The following is a 6,197-nucleotide window of genomic DNA, read 5'->3' as shown; positions in this document are numbered from 1 at the left end:
TGGAAATTAATTTTATATGAAATACACATAATAAGCAAGCACAGGTGAGTAATGTAAATTGACATATATTTGTACTACCAGAAGCTTCTCCAAATCTTAACATTTGCACCACATTCAAGAATTGCAAAACACTATGCAACGCTGTACCATGCTTTTGGAAGGATTACAGTGCCCTCTGCAGCTTCAGCAGAAATAAAGTTTGAAAGGAAAAAACAGTAATTTAAACATCAACATGGAAGTGGGTGCAATTAATATGCTTCAGATATTCACTTTACCTTCTTGAATTGATTAAACATAGTTATGTAAAGATCACATTTTAAGCAAAGTGCACTATAGCATGTATAGCTAGTACCTATTTATGTAAAAATATGCACTATAGAAAAAGATACATACGTGTACATATCTTTGTATACCTGTACAAATTAATCTCCAAAGTTGCTTTTGGAGAGACAAACTTGTACCCTGGGGATCAGACATGGGAAGAAGGCTTATTTTTCACTGTGATTGTTCTTGTACTTAAATTTTTCTATCACATGAATGTATTAACCTCTGGGGTAAGAAAGAAGTTAATCAATAAAAACTTCAATCACCTTTTAGAGAATGGTATGCATGTAAATTTTAAAGCTCTCTCTCCAAAAGTTCCATAACTTTAGACAAGTTTTTTAATCTGTTAAAAACAAGGCAATAGGCCAAAAATGGAACTGCTTATGGTAAGCCTTAAACAACCAAATCAAGACTTAATTATATTTTTGGCTCTCCCAGAAATGGAATCTTAAATCAGTTAATCTGGAATAGCTAATTTATCACTAGTTAGGTAATCTACCCGATAAGCCCTTGTAACTTTTTAATAACCAACCCACTAAAGAAAAGTAACTTTTTAATAACCAACCCACTTTTTAGCCTAGTGTAACTTCCTTGCTGCTTTCTGCCTATAAGAATCTTCCATTTTGTTTAGCTCCTTGGAGCTTTTTTCTATCTCCTAGATAGGGTACTACCTGATTTGAATTGATTTTTGCTCAGATAAACTCTTAAATGTTTTAATGTGCCTCAGTTTGTCTTTAGTAAATCTCTTCACCTTTCTCACTTATTCAATTTAAATTAAAACATTGCTTTCTTAACTCTTATTAGGTAACTCTTATTATCTTATTAGATAAAATCCAGCATCTTCCTAATTTAGCTATGAAAAAAATTGTCTATACTAGCTCGCAACTGGTTAACTAAAATAAATCTTAAATGAATAGATTTTTTTATTATTAGTTTTTACCTATCAACTAATTTCTTAAAGTTGAGAGAAATTTTAATATTTACTAATTAAGATATTAATAATTATTAAATAGAATACCAGGAAAGATAGGTCTATTTTTTTAACAGTCCTCCCTTCCAAAAGAAACTAGGTGTATTTCGTGTTACTTTTCCAGAAATTATGTCAATAAGTATTTACTGAGTGATTGAATAAGCAAATTTTTTTAAAATTTAATGTTTACTATACTCCAAGTATCTTTCTAGGTACTGGGATAAGGAGTAAACAAAAACTAAGCTGCTAACTTCACAGAGCTGATACTTTAGTGAGAGGAGATAGATAATACATACATATTATGTTTGAAAATTATAAGTAATATTTTAAAAGAAGATGAGTACAAAAACAGAAGTAGCAGACAAGAGAGTCGTTATTTTATGCAGAGGGAGTTCTAAAAAGTGACATCTGAGCAAATACCAGAATGAAATGGAAGAAGGAAAGCATGAATATCAGGGGTAAGAGCCTACCAGCCAGAGAACAGCCAGTGCAAAGGCCTTAAGAGGGAGCCTGTCTAGTTTTCAAGAAACTGCCAAGAGGCCAGTGTGGCTGGAGTGGAGAGAGCCAAGGCAGGTGTGTGTGTTGTGCAGGGTGGTATAAGGCCGAGGGGTAACAAGTGGCAAGATAACAGAATGCATGGGAGACAGCTGAGACTGCGGGGTTTACTCTGAGAAAAAAATCAGTGTTGAGTGGCACTGGGGGTCTTCAGAGAGGATTAACATGATCGAATTTACATTTTTAAAGTATCACTCAAATTGCTATGTTGAGAATAGACTGGTATTGGGGGTGGGCAAAGGTAGAATCACAGAGCTGAGTCTGGTGAGGGATGGTGGTATTTTGGACCAGATAGATAGCAGAAGTTGTGATAAATGGTCATATTCTGGAATATTCTCGAGGCAGCCCCCACAGAATTTTCAGGCACATTGAATGTAGTCTTTGAAATAAAAGAAGTCAAGTGTGATGACTTTTAGTTTATGGCCTGGGTAACTGAATAGGTCAACTTGCCATTAACTGAGATGAGGAAAACCGGACTGAGCAGGTTCTGAGGGGAAGAGCATGAATTTGGCATTAGACACTTTAAGTCTGCAATATCTATTAGATACGCAAGACAGGAGAGGTTAAGGCATATGATTGCTGGTGAGAACAGTTCACCAAAGTGGGGGAAATGACAGTGCGAGACAGAGAGGGGTAAGCAGGAAGGAGTAGACTCTTGCGCACACACGAAGAGGTTTTCAGAATGGAGGACAGACAGCTGTTCATCGTGTTGCAATCTGGAAGACAAGGTAGTTGGCCACAGACAAGTAGGAGTGTAGACAACTTGGCAGGAGTCAATGCAAAGTTTCTTCTGGCTACTTCTATTTTCATAGTGAAATAACAAAGAGTTTTGTTTGAATGAATAAATCCCTTTTCACTTGCTTAAAACCTTCCATAGGCTTCCCCTCACCATTCAATAAAATCCACACACTTTCTCATGGCCCACAAGGCCTCACAGGACCTGACCCCACCTACCTCTCTCCAATGCCCAAAATGCTCCAGCCACTGGGGCCTTCCTTCTGTGCCTTAGATACGTGACAAACTCATACAAGCCTTGGGCTCTTTGACTTATTGTCCCTCTGTCTGGTAAGTATTCTCTCCTACTCTTCCAAGTTTGGCTGATTCTTATCATGCAGGTCTCTCCTCAAAGGTCCCCTCCACAGGACTTTCTTGAACATCCCATCTAAAGTGGGCCCTCCTCTCCTCATAAGTTATTTTACTTACTTGTTTATTCTGTATTACCTGCTTCTTCCCACAAGAATGTATTTCATAAGAAACCAGCACCCCAATGCCCACCTCATCACTGTCTCTCTCTGGCTTTACTTTTTTCTTCTCAGGTCTCATCGCCACCTGATATAGATATGTGCTGAGAAAATTCCCTGGGGCTGAGAGATCAAAAAAAAGAGGCTGGCAAATTCAGAATTACATCGAGAGTTTATTCAACATATGGGCGCTCTCCAATCCAACACACCGGCCCTCTCAAACCCACACAGATCCTTGTAAACCCACACACGGGCTCTCTCTCTCTCTCTCTTTCAAAAAAACAAAACAAAAGAAAAAAAAACAGTTTATTAAGGAGATTTATGAACAGAAGCAGTGACGGTAGATCTCCACATCCAAAAGGGGATATATAACTTTGGGCGCGGGGATCTTTCTCCTTACCCTTTTAGTTCTTCTGGCTAGTCAAATAATTCAAATGACATACAGCAGATTAACAGGAGAAAATCCAGTTTTACTGTGCACACAGGGAATTCACATAAGCCTGAAAATTCCAAAGATAGTGAGGCAAAATGAGGTACGTATGTCATTTTAGACTAAGAAGGGGAAGGTAGGCACTTCACTGGTAGATGAGAAAGCAAATATTTGGTGAACAAATTCTTGCAGGGACACCCAGAAACAATGGGACACGAAGGGGAATCTAGCAAACAGATTTTTGCTCGGATCTTCTCTGTCTGCCACAGTAAATTCATATGCTAAGTTTCCCTTCCTGAAGCAGGTTTTTCTATCTGAATTTCTTTAGGCAGGGGAGGGAGAAGTTAAAAAAATAACAAAAAAACACCTTTCTTTGAGTTCATTGGGCTTTGATTGTTTTCAGCTTGAAAGAATCTGCATGCCATACCAGAGTGGCACATTCTGAGACACTTGTTCCCGATCTCCATAATGCCAAGTGGCACATGCTAATACAGCTGGCTTGTAGCCACATGATACATGCTTGTTGAGAGCAGTGAACAACTTAATGGGCCCACTTACCTATGCAAGAACATTCCTTTCAGGTGATAGGGTCCATTATCCTGGGGTAAATAGGAGGTCAGTTTGCCTCCTAAGATGGTGTGGGTTACATTAAGTACCCGGAATCATTCTGCCTAACTCTATCTATCTATCTATCTATCTATCTATCTATCTATCTATCTATCTATCTATCATCTATTTATCTATCTATGCATATACATCATTATGCATTATTCATGTCCCTAAAGTGAATAATAGCTCTATGAGAGCAGGTGCTTTCTCTATTCTATTCACTGTATGCCTTCTGAGCCTACAACCACATCTGGCACATAGGTGCTCAATGAACATTTCCTGATAAACATGTTTGGAAAATTAAATTTAAAAAAATGCATGTAGGGCATATGACAGAGCACCTGGCACATAGTAAATCTTCAATAAATGTTAGCTGCTATGATGACAACAGTAAGGACAACCATGGTAAAAAAAATCATGAGCACAATCATGAAAGGCCAATCCTCCTCTGCACTCTGAACCAAACCCTCTTTGTCTCATCAGGAACTTTCATTAATTATATGTCCCTTCTTCCTCTCTACAGGCTCCTTTCCTTCAGCTAAATATGTGTAGTATTTTTCCACTATTTTTAAAAAACCAGTTAAAACACACTTTTCTTAACTCTGTATTATCTTAAGTACAACCAAAAATCTTCACAGTTTAGCCACACACACAAAAAAAAACATTAGTTCATACTAGCTCACAGCTGGTTAACCAAACAAATTTGGAATAAGCAAACTCATTTTTATTTACTGTTATTTTTCTATTGACCAGTTGCTTTAAGTTGAACAAAACTACTTGATATATGCATGGTTAAAATATTAATTATTATAAAATAGTATAAAATGAAAGTTATATCTATTATCTAACTCAGTCCTCTCTGTCCAATGAAACTAGGTATATCCTGTTTGTCTTTCCAGAAGTTATGCATGTATATCCAGGCATATTAATATTCTTTGAAAATATCAAGTAGGACCATACTGTGCACACAGTTCTGTACCTCAGATTTCTTTCAGCTATTGAAACATCTTGGATGGTTTTCTAAAGTACTTATAAAGAGCTATAACATTCTTTTCACTGGTTCCATGGTGCTTTTGTTATATTGATAAAATGCCATCTATTTAACTAGTCCCATATTTATTGGCATTTAATGTGTTTCCAGTCATTTGTTATTGTAAACAATGCTGCAACTAATAGCCTTATATATAGGTCCTGCACAATATATGTCCTTCAAATATTTCTATAAATTCTTAAAAGCAGAATTGCTGGCATAAAGGGCCTATATGCCTTCAGTTTTTTATTGATATTGTCAAATTACCTTCCAAAACAGTTTTATTAAATCAGTATTTTCTACTCTAAATAATGAACAATTATTAGCAACTACAAGTAACATTTTTGGTGTGGAAAGAGGATAATTCTTGTTGCTCTTTAAAATCAACTAAGAAAGGACAGAAGTCACATTAACATTAAAGGAAATGTTAATACTTTACTGTGACACATATGGAAAACCAAGCACGATGACAGGAAGAAAACCCTGAGATGTTCTAAATTAAATTACAGCAGACTGAGAATGAAAGGAAGAGACAGAACTGTTAGTCTGGCTGTAGGCCAACTAGTAAAAAACAGTTCACATTCCTTCTATGTCTGTTGGAATTTGAGATTAATTTCCAGTTGGCTCTGTCCTCAGATTATCGTAGCCAAGCACCATCTAAACAGCTACTCCACAAGAGCAGACATTTCTTTATGTGGACTCTGTTCCTAACCCGGAGCTGGCCTCTTTTCACTTTCTCGCATCTTTGCCTATAGCTGATATAAATGCATTCAGACAGCTTACATCTTTCTTTCCCCTACCCACTACTTAATGTTTTGAAAATGCTTGCAAACTTCCAGACTACAGACAAGTATCTTTTCCAGCTAGCCATGCTGCTAGTGGTTTGGACTTTTTTTTTTTTTGCTAGCAGGGGCCTAATAAAGCCTTTCGACGGTGGAAGTTAAAATTTTTTATTTAACAACTATTTCTGGTAAAGAATTATTTACAATCACTCTCGTAATTTCACTAATAAAAGTTTCACTTCATTAAAACGAGTTT

Source organism: Pteropus alecto, unplaced genomic scaffold (assembly GCF_000325575.1).
Source record: "Pteropus alecto unplaced genomic scaffold, ASM32557v1 scaffold5, whole genome shotgun sequence".
Lineage (NCBI taxonomy): Eukaryota > Metazoa > Chordata > Mammalia > Chiroptera > Pteropodidae > Pteropus > Pteropus alecto.
This window is presented reverse-complemented; position numbering follows the sequence as displayed.